Source organism: Adiantum capillus-veneris, chromosome 14 (assembly GCF_014529385.1).
Source record: "Adiantum capillus-veneris isolate H3 chromosome 14, ASM1452938v2, whole genome shotgun sequence".
Taxonomy (NCBI): Eukaryota; Viridiplantae; Streptophyta; class Polypodiopsida; order Polypodiales; family Pteridaceae; genus Adiantum; species Adiantum capillus-veneris.
The window spans coordinates 108,397,743-108,421,057 of NC_140944.1; positions in this window are offsets into that span (position 1 = coordinate 108,397,743).

The following is a 23,315-nucleotide window of genomic DNA, read 5'->3' on the forward strand; positions in this document are numbered from 1 at the left end:
TAAGAAGTGGCTGCATTACTGTTACCACCCTTTCTTTGAGAAGCAATAAAAGCCTGTTCAACTGCACGCTGCCTAGTCCTATTTTTTCTAGAAAGTGACTCTTGCAACAGCAATGTGCATAATGCATCAAACTTGACAACTTCAGGATTTCCTTGGGTCATCAGTCTCCAAGTACTAGCAAAAGTCTGGTAGGAATCTGGTAAGGCATCAAGAACAGTCTGCACAAGGGAACTGTCCGAAATGACTTCACCTGCAGAAATGAGTTGCTCATTGATATCCTTGACACTAGCAAGGAAAGTGTCCATATCATCTTCCTCATGCATAATCTTCGACTCTAGCTCTTTACGCAGCAAAGCAATTTTAGCCTCATTGCGGCTTGCATAAAGACCTGCTAGAATATCCCAAGCCTGTTTTGCAGATTTTGCTGAACGGATGTGAGGAATAATGGTGCGCTTCACAGACAACGCAATCAATGCATGAGCCTGCGCATCCTTAACATCCCAACGAGCTTGTTCTGCCGTAGGCAAAACAACTCTAACAGCTGCAATCCTTGCAGCAATACCTGCAACATCCTCAACATCGCCTACATCTTCAGAACCAGGACGTACATCAATGCCCTGCACAATGTTCTAGACACCTTTTGACACAAGAACATGTTGCATCATATAAGCCCACATAGGGTAGTTTTCCCCATCCAACCTGTCCTCAGCAGCAAACATCTTGAACACATCTGTGTTGTTGTTGTCAGCCATGGTAAATGCTGCACCTGATGTGAAAACTGCCCGAAAATAGGAGAAATGGAGCGGGAACAACTTGTGCTATATAGCACAAACCGTAGAAGACTATAAGGCACCTGTTATGCAAAAAACGGCACTGACAGAAAATCTGCACAAAATGACGAAATAACCTGTGCAGTACTGCCTGTAGTGGAAACGGAGGCCGAAATAAGCCCAAATCAAAATTCTGAGCAAACCGAGCTCTTCGAGCTCGCCCAAAATATTTGTCGACCTGCGAACGCTCGCTAAAGCTCACTGAAATCGGAGAAAGTGAGCAGGCGTGTGCTGGAGCAGCTGGCGACTAAGCCCGGGAGGACGTGACCAGCTCTGATACCAATTGTTGGAATTAGGGTTGCAAAGAAACACACACAGCTTGGAGAAGACGAAGGAAGCTCAAGGCACACAATAGAGAGTGTGTTACTTAGTGTGCAATGGAAAGATTGTTAGCCCTAGAGTGATGGGCGTATATACAATGCACGGGGTTAAAAACCTCCTAAAGAGGGAAAAAATGCCCCGGCGGTCCTAGTGTGTTCACACACATCACTACCACATGTATATGGTAACAATTCTCCCAAAGACCAGCCAAGAACCTGTCCTTCTTCATCATGTCAGGCGGGGGTACCTGTGGTGCTAAGGCCTTTCACATCCGCTCCCATGCCAATGAGAACTTACGTATGTACGCATCTACTGGCTCACCTTCTTTTTGCACCAAACCTTGTACTTCTTGCCACACTTTGTCAGGATCTTCTATCTTCACAAACTCCACTTCCAACCCATGCCTTAGATTGTCCCAATTCAATCTTACAGGTGGATCCGCTGCACGCAACTCCTCTTCAAATGTTTTGGACCAGACTCGTGCATCACTCTTCAAACAAATTTGGAGAAGACGTAACATCTGCGCAGGGTCATGAATCTGGTTGCTAATGTAGGCAACCTCCATCTTTTCCAAAAAAATTTCCACATCTTCATCACTTCTTCCATGAAACTTCGGATAAGAGGAAGCCATGGCTACCCAAGTTACAATGCTTTGAGAACCCCTTTGAACACACATGCAAGAACCCAAAACTTTTGACTACCCAATCCCCATAAACTTCGATGGAGCTCAACTTTAGATAAGGACAAACACATGCACATGAAATGAGTTTTCATAGTTGATCATCGGAATTACAACAGGCAAAGGACATTCCAAGATCTCTCGTAATCTTCTTGGCCTGAACATAAAGACTATGCGCTGCTGGAAAAAAATCTTCCTGGACACATGAACATTTATCTGGATTCTTTGAGTTAAATGAAATGAAGTGAATTGAGGGCCATTTTGATCATCCATTAAAGCCAACCATGAAGCTCCCAAGAAGGCACACCTGACTTAACCTCTGATTTTGCCAAAATTTCAGCAGCATAACAGCATAAATGTCAACAATAGAACCCGAGCATCAAGTAGGACTCACTAGTACATAGCCTATGGCGAGGTCACAAAAAGGGTGCTCCAGCTACCTGTATCACCGAAAGGATCTCCACATTTGATAATCCCCCAGCTCAATAAAAACCTCACTGTATCGATCCTCACACGAAGGCTAATGCAAATCGCGTATAGTCAAGTCTCAGAAATGACTATCTTCTAGACCAAGTCTCAGAAATGGCTGGGACTGCCAAATACAACCAAATATGGCTCCACAAATGCGTACAATTGCAGTTTCCACAAGTAACATATAATCCAATAGACAATGCGCTCAAATAGGTGCCAAGTGATGCATACCCACAACAACTGCAAGTGACATCACTGCTAGTATATCATTGTACTCCAGCTACCTGTACCTGTGTGAATCACCTGTACCTGTACCCGTCCCTGTAACCTCTAACCTGTAACCTTTAGCCCCGAATCTTGAAGCTTGAAGCTCGAAGCAGAAGGTACTCGAAGAAGATCCTCCGTGGAGACACCAAAAGAATGTGAGCGGGATGAAAACACACACAGCACCTCTATAACGACCCGACACACACTCTTGGGAAGATACACACACACACTATGGGGCACCACTCGGCTTACACAACACACCTGGCTGAGACAGGGAGCACACCTATGGAGTGAGAGGAGAGAGACTATCCACTTGCCCACTCCACACAAAGACACACACACACACACACTCAGCTCAAAAGAGGGGAACTTCTGATATTTAGATACAAATGAGCTTGGGCCATCACCAAGGGGCAAATAGCTCACACAAAATGGGTAAAATATACCAGATACAATCACAAGCTGGAGCAGAAGATTCGCTCATAAGAGAAACTTACACAGCAAAAATAGCAGAAAAAGAGCGAGGAATTTGAAAAAATGGACAGCGCCATCGCGTCCGGAACGGCCCAAAATCCCAATCTACAATGTCGAAGTGCTCAAATCCAACCTTGGATGAGCAGTTTACGGCCAAAACATGCTCCAAAAACCCAAAAAACACAGTTGCGGTTGTTCCTTCTCTCTTCTCCACGTTTTTTCTGGTCTTCTCTCTGTTTTTTCAGTTCCCACACTTAGCTTTATTAGTTGGGCACCCTTGGCCTTTTAGATGACCTCAAACGGACCCCGAACAGGCCAAAAACTGACCTCGCAATGCATAGTTGTCACCTTTTTGCATCATCCGCACACCTGTCACTCATTTCTTTTCAATAATGCGTCTCGCAACCACGTGAAGTGGCCCCAAAAAGTGGTACTAATGATGACCTTTCTGTATAACTCTCACAAGAAAACACCCACGTTGTGTCTGTCCTTATCCGCGTGCAAATATTGACCCCGTTCGCCTTCCTGACTCCACTAGATGCCATCTGACGCACCTTCTTACCTCATGTCGTCGGCCCGTGGATAGCTTCCTCGAGAAGTTTTACGCGCTATAAACTCCTCATTATTGTAGAAAAAACATATTGGTACTGGTGATAGTGAAAATCGATGCACTATGTACATGCTGTCCTACCTGTACACATGTGGGCCCCACGTAACCACCTGGCTCTGGAAAATGGGCAATTCTTCATTGGATGCACCATGCATGTGTATGTACATATGTGCAATCCCTTGCTCCAAAAAACTCCTGTGAACGTCTTCACAAGAGAGAGAGAGAGAGAGAGAGAGAGAGAGAGAGAGAGAGAGAGAGAGAGAGAGAGATGAATGAAATGGTATATTAATGTCTTAGAGAGAGAGAGAGAGAGAGAGAGAGAGAGAGAGAGAGAGAGAGAGATGAATGAAATGGTATATTAATGTCTTAGAGAGAGAGAGAGAGAGAGAGAGAGAGAGAGAGAGAGAGAGAGAGGGTCATTGGGGAGATAGAGAAAGAGAGAGGAAGAGGGAGAGTGAGACAAAGAGCTTTAGAGAGAGAGAGAGAGAGAGAGAGAGAGAGAGATAGATAGATAGTTCCTTTACTGGCCTCGAAAGTCAAATATGACCTATGGGACCAAATGAATATGTCACGTGGTGTTAGTGGAAGTCATAAGTGACTCTCGATGCTAAAAAATGAGCGTTGTAATAGTGATTCCACATCACGGCTGGAAGAGCAAGGTATGTAGGGAGAGCTCATGGCTGAATATATGTGGAAAAGAGGACCTGATGTGGTCAAAGGCTGAGCACTCATGTAGTGTGCGGTACTTACTCTCTCGCACTTGACGAGGACATAAGGTGCAAAGTCGATGAGAATCCTCTCTAGTGCCCCAACGTCCTATCTTGTAGCGTAGAGGATGGGAGCTAAGACGAATGGAGGGAATGGTGCAGATTGCACTCAATGGGATGGGCTCAAGGATGTAGGGATGGGTTCGGTTACTGCGTTCGGAGAAGAAAAGAGATTTGTAGTTTGGGGCAATGTGTGTGGTGTAATGGGTGGCTGAAGCGAGAACCTCCGGATTTCTCCCAAGCCGTGATACATTGGCGTTGTAAGAAGGCCTCATTAACATGGGAGTCGATCGATGCATCCTTGACCAAGTGACATGCATCTCATCTTCCAAACCATTTCTTGATGTCAAGCATCCACCCCGAACTTAGTATTTTGCTTTTGCATGTCTTTTGGACCTTTTGACTTGCTTCATATGCAATTCTAGGAAGTGGCTACAAAGGGCTACATTGTGTCTTAAGCATGTACTCCACAACCCTTTGCATGCCCAAGACCTCAATGGGAAGCGAACCTGACTCAAGAAGTAAGAGCATGTAGGGTGTCTGTGTCTTGACTTGGAGAAAGTTGGTGAAAAACGCGTTTGGACATTCTGAAACTCTTTTCAAGTAGACTTCCCGATGCTATCACCCCACACCTCCACTCCATCAAGAAGCACCGGTGTCACCAACGTGTCAAAGAGGTACTTTTTGAGAGCCCAACACTTGATCTCTTCAGCATTGCACATATTCTCAAATGCATAATAAGCCCTCTTTTCGGCTTCCAAGCGATATATTGCGCAATCCTTCCATCTATGATTGGATGGAACCCCAAGGCCAAGGTACTTAAAGCTATCTACCACTTCAAGTTGCTCATTGTTGTATACAATGCATGGATTTTCATCATTGAGGGTCTTTACAAGCATAGCCTTTGTTTTGGATCCATAATATTTTGTGTATCTTCTAAGGTATGTGCTAAGAGCACTACATCATTGGCATAAAGAAAAAGCATGATCATCCCATTTCCGATCTTAACCTCTTCTATGCCTTCTTGTTGCATAAAATCAAGAACCATGCATTCTAATTCATCAATGAGTAGCCCAAAGAGGGTTGGGAAAGTGGGCATCCTTGTTTGACACCAATGGTGCTTGCAAAAATTTCTGAAATTCCATCTCCCATACGTAGTCGACATATCACTTTTTGGTAGACGCGAAAGACTGCATGCATAAATTCTGTCGGCACTTGAAGGCTTTGCATACGTCTCCAAAGATTTCCTCGCGGTACCATGTCAAAAGCTTTCTTGAAATCCACAAAGCAACTATACAACTTTTTTCCTTTCAATCGAGACGCTTCCATAAGAACTCGAAGAGTGACAAGGTGATCAATAGTGTTATGATGCTTTCAAAAACTTGCTTGGCCTAGCACACGTTTTCCGTTCTTTTCAGCCCATTCACTGATCTTCATTTCCATGATACATCCAAATAACTTTTCCATCAAAGAACCAACCATTATAGTGCGATAGTTGTTCACATTGTTTACATCTCCTCCTTTGTGCAAAGGTTTGATCCAATTTTCACTCCAATCATGAGGCATGCCATGTTGAAGTGCAAGGTTAAACATATCACATATCCAATATCGTGTTTTCTTCCTTGTCCATTTAATCATTTCAGCCTTAACACCTTGAAGGTCCCCTGATTTGCGAGTAGCAAGTTTCTCAAGCGCGCAACATACATCTTCAATGGTAAAGAAGGGAGCCATAAACGAAAGGGAGCTACAACACTCCATCTTATCAACATTGGGTTGCTCATAGAGGTTCTTGCAATGCATATACATATCCTCAAGAGTCAAGTCACCAAAGCTCTCAACACGCTTGCCTTTTAGATTTTGCCAAAACTTGCCACATGCATGTGCTTTTTCTTGTGCTAAAAGAAGTTGTTTTTTGACTTCCCACCTTCTCCTCTTTTTTTGGACAAGTGCTTTGTATGTGTGTGAATGTTCCAAGAACTTTCCTTGTCTTTGCTTGCATCCAACCTTAGCAAGTGTTTTTGGTCTTGACTACATTTCATGTCAAACCGTTTCTTCTTGGTGCTACCCTTCTTAGATCTTTTACAAGACATTTGTTTCACCGAAAAGCATTCCCTCACACAAGAGAAAATTACTTCTTTGAAAACTTTCCACTTGCATTCTAATGTTGGGCTCTCTTGATGCTCTATCATGCTTAACATTTGGTCCACCATATCAACATATATAAGTGCTCGTTTGAAGTCTAGACGTAGGTACAAATGATTCACATCATGATTGGAGGCTACATGTTTGGGTTTTTTCCCACACTTGAGGTCAATACATAGCATCCTATGATCCGATTCCGGATTCCATTCACCAAGTGTGAAGCTTTCTATGCATTCTAGAGTGGCTTCCGAAAACAACATATAATCGATCACACTATCACCATTGTGATTTCTACATGTAAAGTCATTGGTGCCTTGCCATAAGGATATACCATTTGCAATGAGCATTCAGGTATTATTGCACATATGTAGAAGCGACTTTTCATAATGATCCAATTCTTTTGCATCATCAGAACTTCGATTATACATGTATGAATCATCCATTCTTCTTGAAACATGCGGCATGTCAACTTGTTGTGTGTCGTGTTGTAACGTATTTGTGCAAGCATTCATGTATCCAAAGACAATGACTTCACCTTGATCCTTGTAATGATCAATGTCTTCCTCTATTCAACAAAGGACTGATCTCTATCCATATACAAACGAGCATAAAAGTTGGAGTCATAGTGCGGGATGTAGCAACCAACCACAAACATGACTTGACCATTGGGTGGGTTGATTTTCAGCCATAAGTAGCGTTTATACTTATCTTCTTTGACAATGGAAACATCTTTTTAACCCTTTTTTATCATACATGCTATGCCTCCTTGGCCTCTACGTTGCTTTGCATTTTTGGTCCACATCAAAGAATGCACATCATATTTGTCAAATTCAAGAATTCGTTGCGCATCATGCTCCCATGTTTCGACAAGAAGTATCACATTGGAGTCATTGGTAAGCTCATCAATGCCAATTACTGCATTCCATGGATAGCGATTACAATTCCAAAAGATTATTTGCAAGCGTGAGTTGATCTCATAGATCACGTGTCCCTATTTGTTGGGTGGACTTGCCTCCTCCTCAAGTGATTTTTCTTCTTGAGATGCCACCTTGACCTTCTTGCTTCTTTCCTCATATGCTTTGCGACGTACATTTTGTTGCATAAGAGTGCAATCATCATATACGTTACAACCTGTTCCTTTGAGGTAGATCCAACTATTGTCAAGGATGATCCTTCTCTCTACCTCATCAGCCATGGTACATACAATAGGTCTTTCTCCCAAGCGAGCGACTCCTTGTTTTGCAACTCTATGTGCACCATAAGCCATGATTCCAGACATGCCAATGCCTTCATCCATATTTACCAAGCAGTCCAAAGGAGTTAAGAAATGTACCAACGCAAGTGTAGGTGTAGATAGGGTGGACAAGGGATTTACTGTCTCAATGTCAAATAATATGTTGTAAAGAGTGCTTGAGAAGTGGTAAAGCCACCGTTGTGTTTCTCCCGTGTCATTTCCCTTGCTCCCCTTTTTATATTCCTTTTGGTTGTGTATGCGGTGATGTTGTGCATGTATGTGCCCCTTGGGACCCTTCTCTGTGTGCAAAATGGAAGTGAGCGTGTGTTTTTGTGAGTGGTAGTGGTGTGTGGCTCAAAATGAGATGTGAAATGCGAGGTTAGATGTTGTGTGTCTGTTTACACATCCGTACGTGGACGGGTGGTGGTTTCCCCTCTCCATCTTCTGATGCACCCACGAAGTAGCTGTCTAATGCTCCTAGGTGATGTCGAAGTGGAAATTTTGGTGCTGCGAAAGGTGCGACCTTTGAAGACTAGGTGTTGCTAGAGATGGCGTGGTCCAGATTTCCCATTTTCACTGGGTCAAAGATGAAACCTGGCTCCAAGACTAAGGATAGTTTGTGCTGGAAAGAAATTTATCAAAAGAAGATACTCTGGTATAGGTTTTTCCACTCTTGGTTTGCAGTAAAGTTAGGCTATGGTTTGATGGCCTATGTGATCAAGTAAAGAGGAAGGTGGAGAGGTTGAAGCAAAGCTTGAAAGGTGATTTTCAAGCATTCAAGTGGGAGTTCAAAGCCCTATGGGGGAACTTGATCAAGGTAACTCTTGCAAAAAATACCTATTTTTAAAAATTGAGTAAATTCATGGATTGCCTGCTTGATGAAGTGCGTGACAAGGTTGAGATAGATGGCCCAAGGTCATACAAAGAGGTGGTAGCTCTAGCAAAAAGGCGGACTAAAACGATTTTGAAGAAGTGGAAAGCTAGACGGGTTTGCCAAGTGTGATGATGCCAAGGTAGTGTGATGTGGTGGTAGCCGAGCCACAGGTGGTGCAAAGGGAAGTGCATATGCGAGAAGAACCAAGGGTTCTTTGGCTACAAAGAGATAGGTTGTTTCCTATGCCCACAAAGTCGGCTAGAGTGGTTCCAATTGTGGAGGAAGTGTAAGTGGTTCCAGAATGGGCAAAGGATGTGCTCCCAAGTTTGAGTATGGTTGTAGAAGCTCCATTGAAGTGTGGTAAAGACCAAAGAGTGCAGTTTACAGATGAGTTCAAAGTGGCAAAGCTAGAGGAGATTCCCGAGCTTGAGATAGAGGAGGGGATTGAGTCCAGTAATAGTGGCTATATGGATGCGGACACGAGTTGGGAGACCGATTCGTCTCAATCCAGGTATGATGATTTGGATCTTGTTCATGTGAGTGGAGAGGCATTGAATGTGTGAGGGAAGCAACATAAAATGAAAGACGTGGTGCCTAATGGAGACCAAGTGGAGCGGTCTATGTAAGAACTAGGGAAAACTAGACTAGAGATCCTCCTCCCAACCTCCCATTATATAGGGCCTCTTGCTCTATACAGATCCCCTGTCCACACTGTCTAGCCCAGCCCTTCGCCGTAGTCCATGGCCATCCTAGTCCTTAGGTTACAAGACCCTTGTCCTAACGTTACTCCCCCCTTAAGAAGAGTTTTTGTCCTCGAAAACAAAAGTGGTGATATCTTCGTAAGAAGACTAATGTTTTCTATGTTGGCATCCCATACGCGAGCCAACTGATACATGATGCAATGAGGAGGTTCAATGAAACCAAGAGCAACATCTTGATTTTCAACATTGTTGTCTTTTTGCAAGCACTTGGGTCTAAATGGTAACTGATACAATTCCCACATGGAATGTACTACCTTGGCAAGAGGGGCTTAGCAGGGAAGATCTCCTTGCACTACGTATAAGGAAACTAGAGAGAAAACCTGGAGACATTGAAGCTACAAAAGAACGACTAAAAAATGCAAGGTTGAAAAACAAGGACTACTTTCATAAGCGACATCGACTTTGGAGCAAAGCAATTGACAAAGGTGACTGGGTTTTAGTGTATGATAGTAGCCTTGATAACCAGCACACAGTCATACGCAAGTTCTCAAAAAGATGGTTTGGACCGTATGTTGTAAAGAATGTGCATGAAAATGCTACTTACAGCTTGTCTGAACTAGATGGTACAGAAGTAAAGATTTCCATTGCAGGAAAAAGGATTAAAATGTTTAAGAGAAGAGGAGACAATGATCTAGAAGATGTTGATGAGGAAGAAGAGCAAAACACAGGTGAAGATCAAAGTGAACATGAAGCTCTGGAATCATCCAGTGAAGAAGAAAGCAAGGAAGATGTACAAGAGGTCTGATCTTACAAAGAGACAATGGGTCACATACCGGAGGATGTGCAGGTATAGAGGGGGAGGATGTCGTGCTGTGGCACGTATATAGTGCGAACGGGCATTAAACGATCTATCTTGTGACTTCTTGATGCATAAGTATACTTAATATAATACTCATATGCATAAATAAAAGCTTTCTACCATACCTTAGTATTACCTTTGAAGTAATATAAATGTACATTACTATTAGAAAGTATTGCAACAGAAGTATCAATGATTGTGCTTCTTTTTGTCAGGGAGAAACGCATTTGTATATTTCTTCTAATATCTCACCTATACCCTACCATATGTAAATTATTTTCTTCTTTTCACATTTATTCAATAATGCATACCTTCTTGGGTACATACAAGAGGGAAGGGCCTACTAGAAGACTTTATGCAAAGGAAGATCCAAAGCTTCTTGGACATCCCAATTTGAAAATCCCGACCTAAGGGTGTGGAGAGAAGGCCAAAAAAAATTCAAGATCTTTTATTAGGCCAATTTTTCCTTTTGAAGCATGTCCATCCGAGTTACAGGTCAAAAGTTACAGGGAAACCAATGAAAAACCCTCTCACAACTACACTGCAAGAAGAGATGGTAAACAGGTGAATCAAGTGAAAATAGGTAATCTTGGTCTTTTTTCATAAAATAAGATATTTTAAGGATAAAAGACACAAGCATGTTGTAAGGTCTCTGACCCCGATCAAAAGAGCACCATTGTACCATGCAATGAACATAATGAAAAAAGTTACTATTTTTAGCAGTTTTTCAAATTCTGTCAGTGCCATGATGTTTAGAATGTTTTAAAGCTTCCAAATGTGAATTAAAATAACTTTTGCAAAAAATTTTCCAAAAATAGCAAGTTTTTGGTCACCCGACCCGTCCAGTTTTGATCGTCTCGAAAAATTGCACCCGTACCCCAAATTTGAAAGAGTGCATTTTTGAACCCCAGGAGCTGCTAAATATGGCAGGTACTCCGGCCAGTACGTCTTAGTTAGAGCTTCGTATAGCAATTTTCGGCATCAAAATCCGACTCGTATGACCCGTTTTACCCTAGAATCAAATTTCCTAAAAATTGTTCGGGGAGGCACCGGGGGCTCGGGACTGTGTGGGAACAGGTTCCAGGCCACTCCAGACCAGCTTTAGCAGCTAGGGCGTGCCCTCTTGCCTTGTGGGAGTCTTTGGGAAGTTTCCAAGCCAATAACTAAGTCTCAGAGCCAGTTAACCAAGCCAACCTCACACTTGGTGGGTACGGGAACTGGACTTGCCAATGCAGAGACTGAGTGCTCCTGCAGTTGCATTAAGCAAGGCTGGTCGATTTTCAGCCTGTAGGAGCCTATTTAAAGACCTGCACACACACACACACACATATGCTCACACACACACAGTGCACACACACACACCTACACATACTCTCGGAAGGTGCTGCCGGTACACACACCTTTTGAAGGAGAAGCAAGGAGGGAGGTGCTGTCGAATTCTCGCCTCAAGAAGCTCGATTAGATCAGAAAATCGAGAAGATTATCAGCCCTTAATCACGGTAACCACGGTTTAATGAATGCTATCTGTAAATTCCTTTCTCTACCATCTAAATTTCTCGTCTATTATGCTTATTCCTAGTCGTAATTCTCTATAATTACTCTCTAAATTCTCCTTAACCATATTCTATTATGTAATCATCATCCCATAGCTGAATTATTAGCCATTCATCACTCTTAATTAATGATTAGTGTACGATTATTAGAATTTTCTCTCTCTAGGTAGCATAGATATTAATCGTTAAGCTGGTAATTGTGTAGATTGATGAGAATCACTCTTTCTATCACGCATTAATATTGTAGCTGATTTAGATTCATCTCTGTTATGCATTAAGATATAATTAAGGTAAGATTAATCCGTCGTTAAGTCTCTAAGAGGTGGTTTTTCTCACACCTATGCATGCGGTGATTCTACACCCTCTAATTGCTAGGAAAGAGATTAATCGTGCTTAATTCATCTCTCTGGTAATTCCATTAGTGAAATCCTTATTATTCTTAATCATGTAAGCTGATTAATTATCTTTAGAGCCGGTTCCCACAGGATTATGTGTCATCCATAATGATTTCTATATGGAAAAATCTAAAGCTCTCTTGTAGCAGGCGTTATTTGATGCTGCTAATCTATCATTTGGCTTGTTATGACACCTGCGGACATTAGCTCTTTTCTCCAAGTTAAATATTTAAAGTAGTGACTTCAAATGGCCCCGGTTAAGAGGACTCACCTTGGTGGAGCCCAGGACCACGAGGCAGGAACGAGTAAGGTGAACGGGAAGGGAAAAGCTTCCATGGAAGAACAACTACTGGCCATCTCATGGGCCATCGACGAAGAAATGGAAGAGGTAGGTCATAATTTCATTCAAGCTGTTTGATTTAACATTGCACATGTCTAGTTAGGAATGAAAATATCCCCAAACATGTTGGAAAAATCCTACGGAAACCTCGGCAGTGAATTCATTGTACATTAAGTTTTAAAGTAGGAAGGAAATGATTGATGGGTATGCTAGTTTCAATTAGGAAAGAATGTCTGCTAGGGAAAATTTAGCTCGACATGTTCATTTTATTTCCAATGTTGAATCAGTCCTCACCCCCCTACTGATCACAGGGGGCAGAGTTCCTCGTTAAGGGCTCTTGAATCCACGACTTGCTTTTTATGCAGTGGATACCCACGACTTGCTTTCTATGCGGTGGGAACCCACGTCTTGCTTTCTATGCTGTGGGAGTGTCCATGACGTGCTTTCTATGCGGTGGACATACCTAGTTGTATGGGCAGCTAGGCGACAACGAGAGGAGTGAACTCTCGCTGGAGGGGGGATGTTGTACCTCCAAAACATTGGAATTTTAATGAATAAGTTTGAGTAGAATTTTTACTAGAATATATCGAACTCAAAGAACAGCTTAGGCAACTCATGGAGCAAGGATTCATTCGACCTAGTACTTCTCCTTGGGGTGCTCCAGTTCTTTTTCAGAAGAAGAAGGATGGGACCTTAAGATTATGCATAGACTACCGGGGACTGAACCAGGTAACTGTCAAGAACAAGTATCCAATTCCAAGGATTGACGAACTTTTGGATAGACTCCATGGTGTCAAAATGTTTACAAAGATAGATCTAAGGTCAAGATATTACCAAATCAGGATCAAGGAATTAGATATTCCGAAGACGGCTTTCAATACTAGGTATGGGCACTACGAGTTCACAGTAATGTCTTTTGGTCTAACAAATGCTTCTGCAAGCTTCAATCGACTTATGCAGGATATTTTCTTACCTTACCTGGATGATTTTGTCTTGGTTTTCTTTGATGACATTCTGATCTACTCTAAGAACGAGGCAGATCAGGAAGAACATGTTCGCAAAGTACTTATTCTTCTTCGAAAACACCAACTTTACGCTAAAGAGAGCAAGTGCACTTTTTGCTCACCAAAAGTCAACTATCTTGGATTTGTCATATCGACTGAAGGTATTTCAGTGGACCCAAACAAGGTCAAGGACATCGTTGATTGGCCTCAACCATCCACCGTCAGCAAAGTAAGAGGATTTCTTGGAATAACGGGATGGTACAGGATTTTTGTCAAGGATTATGCTCATATTGCTGCACCTTTGACAGAACTCCTGAAGAAAGGAATGAGGATCGAATGAAAGACCGAGCACGAGTCTAGCTTTGCTAAACTAAAAGAGTTCTTGGTCTCGGCTCCTATTTTAAAGCTTCCAGATTTCAGTAAGGAATTTGAAGTAGCAACCGATGCTAGCAAATTTGCTCTATGTAGAGTTTTTACTCAAGAAGGAAGACCAGTGGCGTATACTTCGTGAAAGTTGAGAGATCATGAGAAGAATTATCCTACTCATGATTTGGAACTTCTAGCAGTTATTCATGCGCTGAAGTTATGGAGACATTATCTTCTTGGGCGCAAGTTTCAGCTGGTCACAGACCACAAGAGCTTAAAATGGATTTTTACTCAACCTATTCTCAATATGCGACAACGACAATGGATAGAGATATTACAGGAATATGACCTTGACATAAAGTATAGACTAGGAAAGGAAAATGCACTTGCAGATGATCTTAGCCGAAAATCCTTTCTCGGATCTATCTCTATTCCAAATAACCCTATCTGGGATAGAATCAAAGAAGCATCTTTAGTAGATCCAGAATATCACCATATAATATCCCTAGTCCAGCAAAATAAGATGCCTGAAGCTAAAGATTACTCTCTTATGGGAGGATGTCTTTACTACAGACATAGACTCTGTGTACCCAGAGATCCAGCCTTAAAGAAGACCATTTTGTATGAAGCACACGATAGCCCTACATCTGGACATCCAGGCTATGCTAAGACTCTTCATGCTGTTAGGAGGAGTTATTTTTGGTCAGGGATGAAAGGAGACATACTTCTCTATGTAAGGCAATGTCTTTCTTGTCAAAGGATAAAGGCCGAAAGAATCAAGTTACCAGGGCAACTTCAACCTCTTGACATACCCCAGATGAAATGGGAATGCATCAGTATGGATTTTGTTACAGGATTACCTTCTACAGGAGGTTATGATTCTGTTTTCGTGGTTGTTGATATGCTCACAAAAGTGGCTCATCTAATACACGTAAAGACAACCTTTACTGCTTCAGATGTTAGTCGGGTATTCATCAAGGAGATTTTTAGGTTACATGGGCTGCCCAAGCGTATCGTCAGCGATAGGGATGCCAAGTTTACATAAAAATTCTCTTTTCCAATCTATTGGGTCACAATTAGCCTTCAGTACAACGTATCATCCGTAGATGGATGGGCAAACTGAGAGAGTTAATCAAGTCATCAAGGACATTCTCAGAGCCTATTGTTCACAAGAGCCAAAGAAGTGGTTACAATATCTACCTTTGGTGGAGTATGCTTATAATTCTTCCGAACACAGAAGCATTGGAATGTCACCTTTCAAAGCTCTTTATGGACAGGACTGCTTAGCACCACTGAACTTCTCAGATCCAACCATCAGGGTAGAAGCCTCTAGAAAGATGTTAGAAGATATGGAAGCACAGACTAGAGCTATTCGCCAGGACATTCAGGCCGCTCAGGATAGACAGAAGCACTATGCAGATAAGAACCGTTCAGAAAGAACTTTCAAAGAAGGGGATAAGGTTTTTCTGCGAGTCCGACCAAAGAAAAGCAACTTATCACTAGGCAGATATAAGAAGCTAAGCCAAAGGTATTGTGGACCATTAGAGATCATTAAGGTTGTAAGTGACCAAGCCTACAAGCTAAAGTTACCCGCAAACTTGAAGGTTCATGATGTGTTCCACGTCAGCCTACTCAAACCCTATATTCCTAACCCTGATCAATTCTTGGACTCAGATCAGATAGTCATGCCAACACAAGGAGTTCTCGATCTCCAACCTGACTACGTACTGGAAACAAGGGGAAGGAAGTTACGCAACAGAACTATCACGGAGCATCTGGTAAAGTGGAAGGATTACCCTGAAGAAGATACAACTTAGGAGGACGAACCAACCCTCGTAAAAGATTACCCAAACACATTCTTGAGATGAGGACATCTCAAAATTTTCATGTTGGGGAGGTTGTAAGGTCTGTGACCCCGATCAAAAGAGCACCATTGTACCATGAAACGAACATAATGGAAAAAGTTACTATTTTTAGCAATTTTCCAAATTCTGTCAGTGCTATGATGTTTAGAATGTTTTAAAGCTTCCAAATGTGAATTAAAATAATTTTTGCAAAAAATTTCCAAAAATAGCAAGTTTTTGGTCACCCGACCCGTCCAGTTTTGATCGTCTCGAAAAACTGCACCCGTACCCCAAATTTGAAAAACTGCATTTTTAGACCCCGGGGGCTGCTAAATATGGCAGGTACTCGGGCCAGTATGTCTTAGTTAGAGCTTCGTATAGCAATTTTCGGCATCAAAATCCGACTCGTATGACCCGTTTTAGCCAAGAACCAAATTTCGTAAAAATTGTCCGGGGAGGCACCGGGGGCCCGGGACTGTGTGGGAATAGGTTCCAGGCCACTCCAAACCAGCTTTAGCAGCTAGGGGGTGCCCTCTTGCCTTGTTGGAGTCTCTGGGAAGTTTCCAAGCCAGTAACTAAGTCTCAGAGCCAGTTAACCAAGCCAACCTCACACTTGGTGAGTAGGGGAATTGGACTTGCCTATGTAGAGACTGAGTGCTCCTGCAGTTGCATTAAGCAAGGCTGGTCGATTTTAAGCCTGTAGGAGCCTATTTAAAGACCTGCTCACACACACACACACACACACACACACACACACACAGTGCACACACACACCTACACATACTCTCGGAAGGTGCTGCCGGTACACACACCTTTTGAAGGAGAAGCAAGAAGGGAGGTGCTGTCGAATTCTCACCTCAAGAAGCTCGATTAGATCAGAAAATCGAGAAGATTATCAGCCCTTAATCACGGTAACCACGGTTTAATGAATGCTATCTGTAAATTCCTTTCTCTACCATCTAAATTTCTCGTCTATTATGTTTATTCCTAGTCGTAATTCTCTATAATTACTCTCTAAATTCTCCTTAACCATATTCTATTATGTAATCATCATCCCATAGCTGAATTATCAGCCATTCATCACTCTTAATTAATGATTAGTGCACGATTATTAGAATTTTCTCTCTCTAGGTAGCATAGAAATTAATCGGTAAGCTGGTAATTGTGTAGATTGATGAGAATCACTCTTTCTATCACGCATTAATATTGTAGCTGATTAAGATTCATCTCTGTTATGCATTAAGATATAATTAAGGTAATATTAATCCGTCGTTAAGTCTCTTAGAGGTGGTTTTTCTCACACCTATGCATGCGGTGATTCTGCATCCTTTAATTGCTAGGAAAGAGATTAATCGTGCTTAATTCATCTCTCTGGTAATTCCATTAGTGAAATCCTATTATTCTTAATCATGTAAGACGAGTAATTATCTTTAGAGCCGGTTCCCATAGGATTATGTGTCATCCATAATGATTGCTATATGGAAAAATCTAAACCTCTCTTGTAGCAGGCATTATTTGATGTTGCTAATCCATCTTGGCTTGTTATGACGCCTGCGGACATTAACTCTTTTCTCCAAGTTAAATATTTAAAGTAGTGAGTTAAAATGGCCCCGATTAAGAGGACTCGCCTTGGTGGAGCCCACGACCACGAGGCAGGAACGAGTAAGGTGAACGGGAAGGGAAAAGCTCCCATGGAAGAACAACTACCGGCCATCTCACGGGCCATCGACGAAGAAATGGAAGAGGTAGGTCATAATTTCATTCAAGCTGTTTAATTTAACATTGCACACGTCTAGTTGATTGATGGGTATGCTGGTTGCAATTACGAAAGAATGTCTGCTAGGGAAAATTTAGCTCGACATGTTCATTTTATTTCCAATGTTGAATCAGTCTTGACCCCCCTACTGATCACAGGGGACAGAGTTTCTCGTTAAGGGCTCTTGAATCCACGACTTGCTTTTTATGCGGTGGATACCCACGACGTGCTTTCTATGCTGTGGGAACCCACGTCTTGCTTTCTATGCGGTGGGAGGGTCCATGACCTGCTTTCTATGCAGTGGACATACCTAGTTGTATGGGCAGCTAAGAGACAACGGGAGGAGTGAACTCTCGCTGGAGGGGGATGTTGTACCTCCAGAACATTGGAATTTTAATGAATAAGTTTGAGTACAATTTTTACTAGAATACTGTCTTGGTGTTGTTTGCAATACTGGTTAAAGGGCTATCTTAATGAACAATGTGCTTTGGAATTAAAACAAGGAATGTTTATGTTGAACAACCTTTGTGGTAGTAAGTAGGTCACACAAGGAAGTGTGAGTGTGGGGGTGGAAAGTGGGGGCTTGGCTCAAGTTGCCAATGCCTACGAGATGGGTGGTCCCGATTGGTCGGGAACTCTCTGTCCCCATAGTGCTTACTCGATATTAGTAATGCTCATTGCCCCTAGAGCGGGGAATTCTCGAGAGTACGTGCCTCTGAAACATGGGGAAAAAGGCACTCAAGGCTTATCTCCTCTTGGAAGGTGGGTCTTAGGATCGCTAGATAGCTCAAGTACGCTTCCCCTGCGAGGTGGAGCTAGATCTCACTGCTAGTAGGCTCGCACTCGACTCACTTTGTGATGAGAGATCATCCCCTACTCGAACCCCGAACCATTTTGTTTGCTTCCGCAATAGATCCAGTGGCCACCTGGTTCACCATCAGATCCGCCGTTGATATAGTGGGGTGGGGACCTCACACATGTGAATGTGACACCTCAAAGATGCCTTGAAGGACAAGACACACAAGTTGGGACCCCCTGCTAGAGCCACACAGAAGATGCCTAGGTGGGGCCCACATACATCATGTACCCACATGGAGCCTCAACGACCAAAAATGCTGAATTTCATGATATTTTGAGTCCTAATATTGCCCATTTTAATAAATATCCAAAGAACATTTGATTTGGGCTAACTCTTTAGCGTAATCAAGTGATTATGTAAAACATGGCTCCCTCACCTATAAAAAGGGCAACCTTCTCTTCATTGAGGCAAGTTATGAGTGAGTGAGAATAGCTCAATTCCATAGTGACACACTCATCTTAGTACCACACTTTCTCTTGAAGAAATTCTGAAGTCTTGCCTCATCTTCTCTCTCCATTAAGGTGGTGGCGATTGCTCTCATGTAAGATATATGTTGCTAGTTTTACTTTCATTTGCATATCTAGTCCAATACTTTTCTCTAACTCTATCTCTATCTCACATTATCTATCTTTAAAACCACCACCACACTTAGATTTATCTCTAATTCTATCTTACTCCTCCTTCGATCTCTCTTGTTGTGTCCTAATTGTTTCATTGGAAGGTATTCAAGCAGCAACCTTGTCAATGTAATGGGTACAACGTTCTTGCGGAAAACAATTATGTGCACAAGGTTAGTAAACATATCTTCATCTTCCACAAGCATCTCTCTCTCTTAAGGTTCTCATTCTCTTCCACAAACTCTAGAATCTCCTTGCTACAGGTACTTCTCTCCCCGCAGTATCCTTATTGCCTAAGGGCAACAATGGCTTGGAAGAGAAACTCTTTTCTTCTTCTCCTTTCACTTCTTTCACACCTTTATCTTTGAAACTAGTAAGTATATCATTGATGAATAACCATAATCCACATAGAGGTAATTTCTTTCAATTCCATTCAGTGCAATCTATTAGGGTCAACATTTGGATTAGTCGAAAGATTCACTTTCAGCAACGCATAGTGTTTCTATTTGGTCCTGAAAGGCTCAACGAAATACTTCTCTCACCAGATCCCATCATACTACCTATTATTGACTATGACTTCTCTTTTGATGTGAATGTAGTTATTTTATTATGAATCAAGAGGATTTGTACTCACAACTAATCCCAATCGCTAGACAAAACATATATATTATAGTAAGCACAAAGCTATAGTTCCAAAGAGCAATCTGCAACTTATTTTGACAACAAAGATTAAATATCATTAACTCATCCATTAAACCTTTTATCCTACCCATGATACGATATGATCGTAATCTCGATGTTTTCATTTTTTTTTTTGTTATGACTATCTTTCATGAGTTCTCCATCACGTGTGTGTTTGTAAGGAAAAGTGAGCGGCTTCTTTGGCTACATTTCTTCTTTAGCTCTAGAAGCTATGTTATCTACATCTTAGGTTTTTATCATAACCCTTGAGCTTCCTCACAAACTCTCACAGCAAGAGGCCCGGTGCCTTCCTAGCAAGACCTCCTACTTCTTGACAACGTCACCCATGCAACGGGAAATTCTCCCCCCTGCAGCACAATCCTGATGAGCTCTTCCCGACTTGATTTAGCCGCGGATGACTGTTGCTCCCTTCCCAACTTGGAGAATCCGCACACACCCCCTGTGTTCGGCTTCTTCACCTTGCTTAGCGGCCATGCACACCTGGTCCTTGACCTCGTTCCCAAGATCACCTACTAAAAGCTCCTGCCCACGGCAAATCACTTCTTCACCACCCCTTGATGGCTGGACCTAGGAGAAAGCGAGAGAGAGAGAGAGAGAGAGAGAGAGAGAGAGAGAGAGAGAGAGAGAGAGAGAGAGAGAGAGAGAGAGAGCATGCAAAGGCATGCCAAATTCCCCCCTTCCTCCATAGCCCCCTCCTCCACCGAGCGCTGACACCACTGTAAGAACTAGGGAAAACTAGACTAGAGATCCTCCTCCCAGCCTCCCATTATATAGGGCGTCTTGCCCTAGACGGATCCCCTGTTCACACTGTCTAGCCCGGCCCTTGGCCGTAGTCGATGACCATCCTAGTCCTTAGGTTACAAGACCCTTATCCTGATAGTCTAGACCTACAATTGATTATATGCAAGGAAAGTTGATGTGGATTGCCATGTTGATGGCCCTGATGATGAAATTGGGAGTAGAGTATTCCATAGTGGTGCAATAGGTGCAGACTTTTACAAGAAGGGATAGAGCAGTCATACTTATGGAACAAGACAAGGATAATGTGATAAAGAACAAGTTTCTCTCTTCCTTGGTGGAGCTTGATGTAGTGGTAAAAGAGGTACTTGAAGAGGAGGTGAGTGAAGCTGACAAAAGCAGATGGTGCTAATTGACCTTGCAGGGTGGATAGATGAGAAAGAGCTCAATAATGTAAGAATCTAGTGCATGGCAGGTGAGGAGGGAAACATGGAGCCAAAGGTAGAGGTGTTTCCTATACAGCAGGTGCAATCTATGACAAGAATCTAGTGCATGGCAGGTGAGGAGGGCAACATGGAGCCAAAGGTAGAGGTGTTTCCTATACAGCAAGTGCACTCTATGATAGGTGGTGAGGATTCCAAGGTGATGTCCAAGATTTCTAAGGAGCTTTGTAAGTGGTGGTTGAAGGGAATGGTGATAAAAGTGGCTATTTAATGGGCTATTGAGTAGGTGCACGATCTACTAGAAGAAGATCTCACTTTACATGGTTGGGACGGTGGGTCAGGTATGTCAAAAGCGCTAGTTGAGCAAGACAGTGAGCACAATGGTTCTCTATCAGGTGTTCTTGGGGATGCTTTGTTGCAAGGGGGCAGTATGCCATTGAGTCCATGGAGTGGTAGAAGTATGCTGCTGGCGGTTTGGATATGCAGTTGGCTATGTGCCTTGGTGTGGCACTATACAAGGGTGTTACATGTGGGTGGAGGAGACCAATGGAAGGTGTTTGACCCAGGTGGATGATGATAGGTAAAGTAGGGGGCTTGGCAACCCGCTTAAGCAAATGTGGTGGGTGATAGATGCCAATTTTTGTACCTATGTTAGTTGGTTTTGTGGTGTATAGAGGGTGTGTTGGAAGTTGCGGTTTTCTGGTGCGGTAAGCCTATGTGTGGTTGAACATAGATGCTCAACTAGGGGGTGTGCAATGATGGGGCAGCCAAAGTTGGTGCAAGCTAGAAAGAGGTCTATGCCAAGCAAAGGGTGTAGGCAGTTGCAGTGCAGAGAGCTAGAGCAAGTGTGAAGTCCCTGGGCAGATTATTGGCAACGGGAATGTATGTCTAAAGTGGTTTTTTAGGCCAAAAAATCTTTAGGATGACAGGTCAAGGTGCTCGAGATGCTATGTTTGTGCCTTAGGATATCGAGTTTGAGGTGCTATGCAGCCTAGTCCAGAAAGCTAGTCACATAGAGCCTTGGTGTGCAAGATACTAAAGTTTAAATCTAGAAGGTGTTGCAGATCTTGAACGGATAGGGAAGATGGAGACAGGTGTCAAGAGTGAATGTCAGTGGATAGATGTGTAGAGATTGAATTATGGAGCATGCATGTCTTCTTGGATTGTGAATTAGAGCTCTATGTAGCAAGTTATGGCTAGTTGCAATTTTGATGGGGACCAAGTTTGTCCCCACTTGATTGCATTGTGTTAGGAAATATTACGTACCTTAGTAGATAATTGAGTAGATTACATAATGGAGAGAGATAATTTCATACATAAGAGATTATAGAATAGAGAGAGAGAGAGAGTACACACGATATACGTGGTTCACCCAATGTGGTCTACGTCCATGGGAAAGAAGCCACTCAATGGCTTTAGTACTTTAGAACAAGAAGTAGATTACAAAGGGATTATACCCTTTTGGAGCTCCCACCTTGATTCACTCTCACCACCTTGCACCCACCTTGTTACATTAACTTCACACTATGAAATGTGTGTAGAAATAACCTATAGCCCAAAAAGGTTTCCGTCTCTCATGAGAGGCAGCCGTGTGTAGGCACCCTTGTGTAGACAAGTCCAAATCGGACCCTCCAGTCCGCCCATGTGTGGCCTCCATTAGAAGACAAGTCCTCCTATGAAATTGGCCACCAGCCATTGAATTCGATCACCGGCCACCGGCCATTGACTAGACTGGCCGTGAAAATTTTGGTTTTTGACGAGTGATTTTTCTTCACGCACGATGGCTTATCCTCATAACGGAGGCTTTATAAATGTGCACTTTTAACACAAAAAATTACAAGGGTAAATCAGGCTCCATACTTAACAATCTCCCACTTGGAGAATGATCTCCAAACTAAACTTGTGACTGCTTTCCATCTTGCCTTTTTATTCTTTAATGCCGATTGAAGATGAGAAAAAGCTCAACTTCTCCTTGTTGACCACCTTTGTAAACATGTCTGCAGAATTCTCACTTGTATGCACCTTTCCTAGATTTAGATGTCCTCTTCCAAAAGTGTGTGTATGAAGTGATATCCCACCTCAATGTGCTTTGTCCTTGAATGAAAGGTTGAGTTCTTTGCAAGATGGATAGTGCCTATCACTGTACAAGACACAATTGTCTTGTTTGAATCCAAGCTCTTCTAAAAATCTATGAAGCCACATCATTTCTTTGCTTGCCTCTATCATTGCTACATACTCTACTTCCGTGGTAGAAAGTGAGACCACTTTCTGCAACTTTTAAGCCCAGCTTATTGTTGTGCCTCCAATGGTCAATACATAGCTAGTAGTGCTCCTTTGAGTATATTTGTCACTTGCCATATCTACATCAACATATCCTTGAAGAAAAATATCAGTTCCTCCAAAATACAAAGCATTTTTTGCTGTCCCTTTTAGATACCTAAGTATCCACTTTACAGCTTGCTAGTGCTC